Source organism: Sminthopsis crassicaudata, chromosome 2, assembly GCF_048593235.1.
Source record: "Sminthopsis crassicaudata isolate SCR6 chromosome 2, ASM4859323v1, whole genome shotgun sequence".
Taxonomy (NCBI): Eukaryota; Metazoa; Chordata; class Mammalia; order Dasyuromorphia; family Dasyuridae; genus Sminthopsis; species Sminthopsis crassicaudata.
Window position 1 is genome coordinate 136222356 of NC_133618.1, and position 12342 is coordinate 136234697.

Below are 12342 nucleotides of genomic sequence, written 5' to 3' on the forward strand. Positions count from 1 at the left end.
AATGGAGGAAGGACGGTTGTAGGCAGAAACTTGGGGCAGGGGAAGCTAGTAGTAGGCTGATGTAGAAGTCCAAACCTGAGCACCCACAGCAGCGCGGCCTTACACGGGGACATCTGGAGGGGTGTGTTTGAGACTTGTTGCAAAGATGAGATTTTTTTTCCCCCTGAGGCAGTTGGGGTTAAGTGACTTGCCCAGGACCACACAGCTAGGACCTGTAAGTGTCTGAGATCATATTTGAACTCAGGTCCTCCTGACTTAAGAGCTGGTGCTCTATTTAGCGCCCCCTAGCTGCCCCTCAAAGGTGAAATCTACACCCTTGGCAACAGACTGAACCCGGACGGAGGGTCGGAAGAGGATGTCCGCCTGGGTCCTGTCAGGAGGACGGGACGCTGACAGTGGAGGTTTGGAAGGGCTGGGTCGGGGAGAATGCCGGATTTAAGAGTTTGGACATCCATAAGCCGTTGGAGAGGAGACAGATCGGTAGAAAGGTCAGGGCCGGATAAGTAGGGCTTTAAGTCATCGGTACGGCAGTGAGTCATTAAATCCCAAAGCTGACTGTGAACCGCCAGGACGGAGGCCCGGCCGGGCTGCAGGCAAAGCCTGCTTTCTCTCTGCAGGACAATAGCATGGCCAAGGATGAGTTTCCTTGTAGAGAGACACGTTTGGCTTGGGCTACCTTGTGTTCCAGGCAGAGTAGGACCGAGAGCCCAGGTGACCGCCCCGGCCCGGCTCCCTCGCTACAGGGCCGGGCTCCGTCCCCGGACGACTGGGCGGGAATGTCTAACCTCTGAGAAAGCGCAGGCCGCAGGGGCGCGGACCCACAACTGGCCCGCCTGGAGCTGGAGACCAGGCCTCGGCCCCCAACCGCCGCCGCCGCTCGGACGGGGGCCAGTGCGAACCTCTCACAAGATCTATCACCGCCTTCTGGCCAATCGCTGCCCCGCTAGGGGGAGACTCCGCTCTAGTCTAGCGCTGCAGGAGGAGCGCTCAAAAGGCGGCACCCGCCCACTGGCGGCGTTGGTGACGTCAGCATCGCCCTTCCTCCCTCTGCGCGCGCCCTCAGTTGGAAAAAAAGGGGCGGGGGGCGGGGCGTCACGTCAAAGCGGCGTAGACAAAGGGCGGGCGGGCGCGTGCGCACAAACTCGCCACCTAGTCTCTGGCCGGCGGTGGGGGTGGGACTGTGAACGGAGGGATCCTGAGCACCAGGACCAGGACCCCGGTGCAGTACAGCCGGTGAGTATAACTGGCCCGACCCTTGCCCTCCCAATATCGGTAGCCGCCAAAGGAACTGAGGACGAGGCTGAGGAGTGGGAGGGTCAGGGGTTCGGCGGGGGTTAAGGGCCGGTACTAGATTCTCGGGGGCCTCTCCTGCCGGCTGTGGAGCTCGGGAGACACCATCGAGTTCCCCCGGGGTTCCCAGGGTGGAACATTCCGACCTCCCCTTTCTTTCCTGGAGTGGAATCTTCCTCTCCCCAGCCCTGGCTGCCTGTGTAGTCGGAGCCAGGGCTCCCCGAATCCACGCTGGATGGGGAGGGGCGCTCTCGCGTGGCGTCCAATGGGGAAAGGATTTCCCTTTCCCCCGCCCACCTTCACCCCGCTTCCTACTCTTCCTCCTCCAGACTGAGTCTCTGGCTATCTCCTCCCCATCTTCTTCGGAAATCCTACGCTGTATTGTTCCGTTCTACGTGTCCTCGCCCTTTCTCCCAGCCTGCATTTTCTTTATATCTCACTAGGGATATGTTGGGGGGAGCGGGGGGAAAGCAGAGTCCCTTTCCTTCCCTTCCCTCCCACCTTCAAAAACTGTTCACAGCTTTCCGCTACGGCTTCTCTGTGGGGGGTCCTCGGACGAGGGCTTTTACACATTTTTCTTTTTGAGGTAGAGGACACACGCAGCCCAGGAGTGTTTCACACGGCTGTTTGTTGTGATGCTTATCTCGTAATTGACTGCCTGGCTTGGAATCCTTCTTTCTAGCTTTTGGCGTAATTTTTCACCTGAAGAAATTGTTTCACTGACAGTTCAAACTAATTACGCCTGTGTCTGAACCTTGTCTCTGGTCCACTTCTAACAGTGACCGAATCTCTTTAATTCCTTTGCCTTGCTTGGCTCATGATGCCGTTTCACTTCGCTGTTGTTTACCAAAATGTGGAAGTCCCGAGGGTAGGTACTCATGCTCATGACCCCTACGAAACCCTGTTTCATCTGCCTATGTGACCTGGTGTCTCTGACAAGTCACTGAGACTGTGAATGGGAGCGAAGGGACCAACCCACGCTGGTAGAAGTTTCTTGTCTAGAACTGGTAAACAAAGCAAAAGCTTAAAAGGCATTTTTGTTGTTTTGGCCATTTTAAGTCCTGTGAATTTTTGTTAGTGGGCTGCATTTTATAAATGAAGACGTTCAGGCTAATAAGGCTAATAGCATGGGATCGAATACCTATGAAGGGTGTTGAGACCATATCTGAGGCTCGCTGTCCCCAGTGCCATTCAGCCGACCTAAGAGGTGTACCCATAACTAAAAATCATCAACAATTTAATGATACTAGAACTAGGGAGCATCCGTGAGTGCTTTAAAGAAATTTCTAGAAAAGAAATCATCTAGGATCAATTATCTAGCTGAGTGTAAAAATTTAGAATTCATGGAGACTTGTCTGGGACAACGTAGTCACGCAATGAGTATCAGTCAGCAAATATTTTATTTGCCCTCTGTTTTGTTAGAGAAATATAAGTAGATAAAATATTTGTATAAAGGTGATGTTAGCAGGGGCCATATTGGTCACTTTGGGGATCAGGTAGGCTATATGCAGGAGGTGGGAGCTGATCTTGGAAGAAGGGGGTTAGGGATTCTGAGAAGCACAGGTGAGGAGGAAGTCCTTCCTGTGGATGAACAGGCCACCAGGGCAAAAGCCCTGAAACAGCAGGGGAAATGGCATGTTGGAGAAAGCCAGGAACTGATTTGTTGAAGTGTGCTTCTTGAAGAATTTGGGATGAGTCTGGAAAGATAGTCTGGAGTCGGAATAGTATGATGACTGCTATTTAAACGCCCAACCGAAAAGTTTGCATTTTATTGAAGGGGCAATAAACAACCTTTGGCGTTTCTTGAGCAGAGGAGCGACTGGGTGAGAGGTTTGTGCTTTAGGAATGTCTCTGGCATCTGGAGTGTGAATTAGTGGAGGGGACACTTGGAGCTGGAAGAGCCATTAGGAAGCTATTTCTGCCCAAGGCAGAAATGTTGAAAGCCTGTGATAAAGAAAGGTGGTCATGTGGGTATCTGAAGGAGATATCTTGTTGGGGGCTGTAGGAAATGTAGCCTAAGTAGAATCACCAGCTAATTGGACAGGAGATGTAAAGGAGGGTGAGGAGTCAAGGATCACTCCTAGGTTGTAGTTTACAAACCTGGGTGACCAAATGGAGCTTGACCTAGAGTCTTTTGATGGCCAATGAGAATCAGATTGGTGTTGGTCCTTTAAAAAGAATTCTAGCCAATACCTCAAAGTAACTGGGTCCTGATCGACACAGATTGAATGTAAGTAGCTTTGGCTACTTTTCTGCTTGGCCAGAAACTCTGAGGATTTTCCCCTCTCAGATTTGTTAGTTTGTTTCTTTAGATTTTTTTTTTTTTTGTTGGGGGGGGGACTAGGTGAAAGAAAAGATTCTTTGCCTCAGTTGTTACCTATCCTTAATCACTTAATGCATGTAATCTCAGACTGAGGCCTGTTGAAGACCTTGTTTAAAAAGACCAAAGGTCCCCCACTTCATCCAGGGCCATCTCCAATCCTCTTGATATATATCTTGCTACTGATCCATATGGCTCTGTGGGGGAAAGTGAGGCACGTGACCTTGTACAGCCCTCCCTCCCTCCCTTAAATCCAATTCACTTAAAGGTCATGGTATCACTTCTGAGCTTTTGGTCTTCTTCCAGAACAAAGAACAAACAACAGCTGGAAGATTCCCTCCTTCCTTCTTTCATTCCTTCCCTCTCCCTTTCCCTCTTTTTCTCCCTCTGTCTACATAGGGTATCATACCCTTACTACAGGTATTCTTAAAAGCATTTTTCTCTTTTGCATCTCTGGACTGGAAGAGGTGAAAGGATGTGGAAGGAAGGTACTAGTTGCTGGGGAAGAAGGCTCTAGAGGTGTTTCTGCAGAAAGTTTTATAAGGAAGCCAAGGAAACTGAAGGTGGTGAACATTCCAAGTATGAGATAGTTGTGTCATGTTTGAGAAACCGCTACAGGGAGGGATTTTAGCAGAGAAGAGTCATTTTCATTTAGATGCAGGAGATAATAAGTTCTATTTTGAACATAGTGAGTTTAACTTGCCATATAGAAAGGACATCAAAGAAATCAAGACATCCAAGCTAAAGATGTCTAACAAGAAGATGGCCATGTGAAACTGGAACTCAAAAGAGATTAATTTCAATGTTTATATATCTACATATTGATGGAAATTATTATATTTTAAGTGGCATAGGAAAAGTAATTTCTTTTTTTCAAATAATAGCTTTATTTACAAAGATAGTTTTTCAGTGTTCACCTTTGCCAAGTGTTATTCTAATTTTTTTCTCCCTCCTTTTCCTGCCTACATAGCAAGTAATCCAATATATGTTAAATATGTAAAATTCTTCTATACAGAAGAAAAGTAATTTCTTAATGAAGAGTAGTATTTTTTGGGATAACATCCCTGACTTTTTTTTTTGTATTGGCATTAATGGTTCAAAATATCTTTTTTTTTAAATTTTTTTATTAATTTTATAATTATAACATTTTTTGACAGCACATATGCATAGGTAATTTTTTACAACATTATCCCTTGTACTCCCTCTGTTCCGAATTTTCCTCTCCTTCCCTCCACCCCCTCCCCTAGATGGCAGGCATTCCCATACATATTGAATATGTTATACTATATCCTAGATAACAATATATATGTGCGGAACCGAATTTTAGTGGATGGGGCTTCTTTTCAACACTACTGAACTTCTCCTTCATCCATTATCACTCAGCTCTACCTTGTCTAGTTGCTGGCCCTCCATGGTTTTGCAGAGTCCCCGAAACTCCCCTTTGGTGCTGTAATAACTCATTGCTACAAATTTTCCCTCAGCATACTCACACCCTGCCCTCTATATCAGATCATTGTGGTTACAAGTTATCCTTTGGTGAATGCTATACTTTGCCTAACTTTTTACTTTTTAGTGAAGAATAAGCTGGATAGCTTGCAATATGTATCTTTTTCCCTCATCCCCTAACACTCTTCTTTCAACTTTTACTATTTTTGTCATCCTTATAGTTACCCAAGTTCATAACCTTGCTGATATCTTCCATTTTGTTTAGTACATATCCTGTGTGTCAAGCACTGTTAAGCAGATTTAACTGATTCTACCTCATTCCACATATCCAACCAGTTGCTGAGTCTTGTCCATTCTTCCACTATAACAGTGTTCATATCCATCTCTTCACTAGCATATCTAACGTTCTCCTTGCTTTCACTACCTATATTGTTATATTGCTTCTGCAATATATACTTTTAAAATTTTATTTTAATTGCTTTATGAATCATGTTGAGAGAAAAATCAGAATAAAAGAGAAAAACCATAGGAAAAATTTGTTTGTTAAAAACAAACAAGTGAACATAACATGTGTTGATATACATTCAATCTTCACAATTCTTTTTCTGGATACAGATGGTATTTTTTGTCCAAAGTCTATTGGGATCGCCTAGGATTACTGAACCACTGAGAAAAGAATCAAGTCTCATAGTTGGTCATCATACATTCTTGCTGTTATTGCATACAATGTATTCTTGGTTCTGCTTGTTTCACTCAGCTTCAGTTCGTATAAATCAGGTTGTTCATGATTTTTTTGTAGAGCAATATAAATACTCCATTGTCTTCCTATAGCATATCTTATTCAGCCATTCCCCAATTGATGGGCATCTATTCATATTCCAGTTCTTTGTTACTACAAAAAAGAAATGCTACATACATTTTTGCACATGTGGGTCCTTTATGATTTCCTTAGGATACAGACCCAGTAGTAGTACTGCTAGGTGAAAGAGTATATATGCAGTTTTATAGCCCTTTGGACACAATTCCAGATTGTTAACCAGAATGGTAGGATCACTTCACAATTCTACCAACAATGCATTAATGTTGGTTTTCCCACATTTCCTCCAACATTTATCATTATCTTTTCCTTTCATCTTAGCAAATCTTAGAGATGAGAGGTGGTATCTCAGAGTTGTATTTTAGAAATGAGACCTTTACCACTTCCCTTTTAATTTTATTTCTGTTGGTTTTGTTTGTGCAAAAACTTTAATACTCAAAGTTGTCCATTTTGCCTTTCATAATGTTCTCTAGTCCTTTGATCATAAATTCTTCCTTTCTTCAAAGATCTAATAGGTAAATTATCCCTAAATTATCCCTTGATCTCCTAATTTATTTATGGCAGCATCCTTTATGCCCAAATCATGTACCCTTCAATATACTCTTAATTGGTCTCCCTGTCTAAAGAGTCTCCCTTCTCCACTTCATCCTCTAGTAACTTTATGAAGTACTTTACTCATGCTATGTAACTGGTAAGTGCTGGAGATGCAAAAATAAAATAATCCTTGTCCTCAAAAAGCTTACATTTCTTTAAAATTTTTTTCGATTAACATTTGTTTCTTCTATCTATCTGCCATTCTTCTGATTTATTATTATCATTATTATTATTATTATTATTATTATTATTATTATTATTATTATTATTATTATTATTATTATTATTTTGTGAGGCAATTTGGGTTTAAGTGATTTGCCCCAGGGTCTTATAGCTAGTTAAGGGTTAAGTGTCTGAGATCACATTTGAACTTGGGCCTCCTGATTTCAGGGGCAGTGCTTTATCCATTGTACCATTTAATTGCCATCTCCTGATTTTTTTTTTTTTAAAGAAAAGGAAAAAACCAAAACTCTTGTTAAAAATATGCATAGTTAAGCAAAATGAATTTCTGCATTGGTCATGTCCGGTAAATATACTTAGTCAGCACCATTGGCCCATCACCTTTCTTTCAAGACTTGGGTAAATTGTTGAAAATTATGGTTAGCCATTGTATTAATCTGAGATATCTTAAATCTTTCAAATTTGTTTGCATTTTACAGTTTTGTTCATTGAATACATTGTTCTCCTGGTGCATTAATTTGAATGCCTCTTCCCAGATTTATTAAATGTCTTTTTCATCATTTCTTAGAGCATAGTAGTATACTAGTACATCTTTGTGCTGTGATTTGTCATTCCTCATTTGATGGGTGTTCCTTTCGTTTTCATTCCTTTGTCAACAGAAAAAGAACTACTTTTGCATGTATCTTTTTTTTGAGCTCTTTGATAGGGAATAGGACTAGTTGCTAAATATCATATTAGTTGATATCATTGTTAGATCAAATGATTTGCACAATTTATAATTTTTTGATTTTGCTTTCCACAGTGGCTGGACCAAGTTACAAATCTACCCACAATGCATTGATGTCCTTGTTTTCCCCATAACCTCTCCAACATCTGTAATTTTTCTTTTTTTTTCGGTATTGAAGATTTGATAAGGGTGTTTTAATTTTTATTTCTTTAATTATTAATTCTTTGTTTCTTAGAAAATTGTTTATTCAAAAAGAAGCTTATCTAATAGTGGGAGAGACAATATGTATATATGCCTGCATATGCCTGTGTTTTGTGTGTGTGTGTGTGTGTGTATTTACAGAATATATGTAAGATTAAGGACTATCTTTTAAGCCTCTTGTGTATAGTAGACACTTAATAAATGTTTATTATAATAGGCACTTAATGTTTTTGGTCAGTTAATAAATTTTTATTAAGTGCCTACTGTATTTTTTATATATATTTTGGGAGTAGGGAAACCAGAAGAGACTTCATGAAGAAGGTAGTACTTGAGCTGCCTTGAAGGAAATGAGGAATTCCCAAAGTTGAAGGAGGAGGTAGTATATGGAAGAGGAGTATAAAGGATATAGCATATGGAATATAATGGATATAGCATATGGAATATAATGGATATAGCATATGGAATATAATGAGTATAAAGGTATAAATACAGTAGGCAGAGTAGGATAACTATCAAATATTTTTAATATTCTTAATACTTAAGACTATGCGCTATGCTGTTTCCCTATTTAAGAAACTGTTGCCTTATGACTGTAGGATCAATATTTCATTTAATTTTAGCTAATCTTTTTTGTAAATTTCACAGTACATATAATTATCATTACTGTAGTATATGTGTATAATTTGTAAATTATACATATATTGGGCACATTCTCTAATTTTTTATATGTATGTGCTATCAAAAATCACTCACTGCTTTTGGGAAGGTAAAATATTTTCTCCTATAAATTACATATTTATTTTTCTCTTGAATAGTGTGGGTTTTTCTGTTTCTAGCAGAACTGATTTTTTGAATATTTCTAACAGGTCTAGCTTAATGTGGCTGACTGGTTTCTGTTCTTAATATAACTAATTTTCACACAGGCTTATATTAACTTTCCCAGGAAGATCCGTGCTTTGTTTTAAATTTCTATTGCTTTCAGTGACTTAAAACTGGTGGCACTTGAACAGTATTGTATATTTAGTGTTTCAAGTAAAATTCCATTATGGTATCTCTTTGGTAACTTATATTGTAGCAATGCAATATTTATTTTATAGGATATATTGTTATAGTTGTAACATAATCTATGGTATAATGAGATCTACTTTAAAATGTTTTTCTCTTTTCATGCTTCAGAAAGATGGGGAAATAGAAAGGATTGTATATTTGATTTTTCTCAAGTAATAGTTGTACAAGAGAGATTTAGTCACTTTTACTTAGCTGAAAGGGAAAACGCTACTTAATTATTGCATTTTCCTGGTACTAATTGAGTTTGTAATTATGGTACACAACCTCTCTTACATATTAGGAACTTTGTGCAGTTCTGAGGTTTTTGTAAATTTTTGGACATGAAACAAAAAGAAAACCATCTTTTCGGTAAGAATGTTGTACAAGTTGATGTTAGTAGATTATATTTGGAAGAATAAACATTTTCTAGTTATTAATTTTTAAAGTTCATTTTGTCACTTGAGTAAGCTTTCAAGTTTTTTTAATCAATAAATTTTGACAAATGACTGCAGTGTATTTACAGTTAAGTCTTAATCTCCACAAGAACAATGAAGTAAAACCACATAAAAGTGATTGTGGCCCATATTACGTATAGCCTGTGTTAGTATTTTTATTAAAGAAAAAATTAAAGAAAAAACCATAGTCCAGTGTTTTAAATATGAATCATTTAAAGTTATCTTTTTGGGCAGCTAGGTGGCGCAGTGGATAGAGCACCAGCCCTGAATTCAGGAGGATCCGAGTTCAAATGTGGTCTCAGACACTTAACACTTCCTAGATGTGTGACTCTGGGCAAGTCACTTAACCCCAGCCTCAGGGAAAAAAAATTAGTTATCTTTTTCATATTATTGTATTTTGTATTATTGTATTTTGTTTTTGTTACAGTATTTTGATTCTCTTTTGTTTACTTATGGCTTAGTTCTTATAGTTTTCTCCTTATTTGAATTCTTCATATATATATCCCTTAAAATACTGTAATCTTCCATTGTGTTTGTATTGCCAGTTTTTTTCAGTCTTTTCCATTTGTTGGGAAACATGGTTGATTTCTTCCCCTTCTCCCCCCAATAATCCCAGTATAGTTTTATGAATTTAATACAGGTAAATATTTTGTAAAGTATCTTGCAAAATTCAAAATTATTTTCTACCAGCTATAAAATACTATACTTGTTTTCCCACATCACCACCAATATAGAATTTTCCCATTGTTTAATCATTTTTGTCATTTGAATGAATGTGAGATGATACTTTATATTTATTTGTATTTATATGAGAGGTTGTCGGGTAGTGTAGATAGAGATCTGATCTTGGATCCAGAAGACCAGTTTCCTATGTATATGAAATCATAGATCTTTTCCAAATTCTATAATTATCTGTTTTGAGTAACTTAGATTGCTGCTTTTACCGTGTTTCTCCTCTGTTGTGAATTGTTTTTTCTTTGAAATGTGGTAAAAAAATGCCTGACTTTGACTATACATATATTGGGGATTGGTTGTTCTTAGTATAAGTTCAATTTGTCCACAATGAAAAAAAATTGGACATGTTACTGTTCATCTCTTTGCTAGAATTCTGGTATGTCTGTATTAGTATTCTTTATGTGTATTGATCTGATATTTGCTTTATTTCTTCTTGGTTTGGTAGCAAGTTTATATCTGAATTTTCCCCTATTTTTGGAAACAGTTTTGATCACATAATTACTATTTTTAGAATATTTCATAGAAGCCATTTGTTTAGACTTGGAAATTGTTGCAGTTTTTTAATGGGAGTTCATTTATGGCTTTCTCAATTTATTTTTCTCAGATAAAAAATCATCTTTTTCCTGTTTTATTAATTTGGTCATTTTAAAAAAATCTTAATGAGGTTGTATGATGTAGGGATAGTCATAGATTATGGTTTAGCTAGAACTGAAAATTTTTTTTTCCATTTAGCATATCTCTTACATATGACTTAGAAGTCATTTCTTCCAACCTACACACTTTACAAATTAGGAATGGTAGACCTGAGAGAATAAATAACTTGTCCAGTGTCACACAGATAAGTTGCAAAAATAGGCCTCAAACTCAGATGTTGCACTGATTGCAAATCCACCAAAGATGTTAAATTTGAATTTAAACAGTTAAAGAGTTGCTTTTTAATTAAGTTAGGCATTGAAGTAGCTTCAGTTATTTTTTAGCCACATAAGATTAACATTTTGGAAAATCTAAAATATAATTGTTAAGTGAAGGCAATGTGATGGAAGTCATGATGAGTTTGGAGTTAGAGAAAAATGGGTTCTAATGTAGGCCTGCCAGTTCTCTGACCTTTGGAAGTCAATCAACAAACACTTGTTAAATACTTACTATGTGCCAGATACTGTGCTTAACTCTTAGCAAGGCACTTTGTAAGGGGCCTTTAAATGGGTGCCACAGCCCATCAGGAGATTGAGGCCCGGAAGTAATTTCTGTGGATATTAGGACTGCCTTTGGGCGGGATCCTGGCCATATTGAGATAGCTTCCTAATGGGTGACTCTCTCGCTGATTGGCTGTGTGTGTGACCTCACAGGCCCTATGTAAGCCCACTGCAGGCAGCAAGCGCCCTTTTTAACCTGGCATTCTTCACCCTGGCTTCCCAGCCTGGTGGCCAAGCCAAGATGGATAGCCAAAAGAGGTAAGGGTTTTGGTAGTGAACACATGGGTCTTCTGACCAGGTGCTCACTCGGGAACCAACAAGTCAGGGCATCAGTTAGGGCATTATGTGAGTAGGTATAATAAAGGCTTTTAAGATTACACGTGGTTGTTCTTGAGTGCACTACCGGTTATTAAGCTAGTAATTGTAACTGCCAGGAGAGCACGTTACAAATGGCGCCCAACGTGGGGCATCAGGAATTATCAGGTTTTGAAAATATTTAATATTCAGAGTTAAGATTCTGAAAGATCCGGTAGAAACGCCACTTAAGAGGGAAGACAGAGAAGCAATATGGACCCAGGTAAATCTGGGATCAGGCTCAAGGACACAGCTGAACATAATGCTTACATAAAGAGGTTAAAGAGCCAGATGGAAGATCTTTTAACAAAGATCACCACTGAAGAACAGCAGGAAGCTTGTAATCAAGCTCCGAGAAGGCTATCCCCACACCCAGTAAATATATCTCGGAGAGGGAGCAACCTAGAGCTAATGCGTATATATGACAGTATAGAGTATAAAATGCCACAGCAAGAGTTGCTGGAATTGCAGGTTAAACTACAGATGGAGATAGAGAAAGAAGAAAAAGCTAGGTTACTACAGATAGAACAGGAAGAGTTCAAACCAGTGGCTGAAACTAAGGAAGGAAATAAACGAACCACATGGACTAAAGTGCATTGTTGTTTTAAGGAATTTATTGATTACTCTTTCATTGAGAAGAAGTTTAGTTCTTTTTATGTGCAAAGCTCAGGTTTGATTTTAAATCAGCCTTTGGGGAATTTTCCAATTCTTCTTCCCTCTGCCTCACCTTCTTGGGCCTAGGGAGAAGGGGGAGTAGGAAAAGGAAGGGAGATAATACTATCAGCACTGCCCATTAATCCATTCAAAACTCCTGTGTCTTCATTTCAAAGGACTGGAGTAGGCTTTATGCCCCAAGGCAAAAAGGAATTGTGGGGTATTGAGTATAATCAGAAAAGTTTTAAAAATACTGTTCAGTTAATTTCTAAGACACCTTACAGGGACAAGACCTTGCAGTTAGAGAGAGTGGAGTTTTATACTTGTAA

General features: G+C 39.3%; 1 protein-coding gene across 3 annotated transcripts in view; it reads left to right on the forward strand.

The window, feature by feature from the left end:
* The first annotated feature begins 356 nt into the window (after positions 1 to 356).
* The window catches only part of GPAT4 (glycerol-3-phosphate acyltransferase 4), a 38442-nt gene continuing 26456 nt past the window's right edge, over positions 357 to 12342 (forward strand). Inside the window, exon 1 of one of the 3 annotated variants that reach the window (XM_074287340.1) lies at positions 357 to 480. The gene's annotated coding sequence lies outside the window, so the exon portion shown is untranslated. Of the gene's footprint in view, positions 481 to 1061; positions 1234 to 12342 lie in introns of those variants that run through there. The other 2 variants (XM_074287339.1, XM_074287338.1) reach the window with 2 other exon arrangements.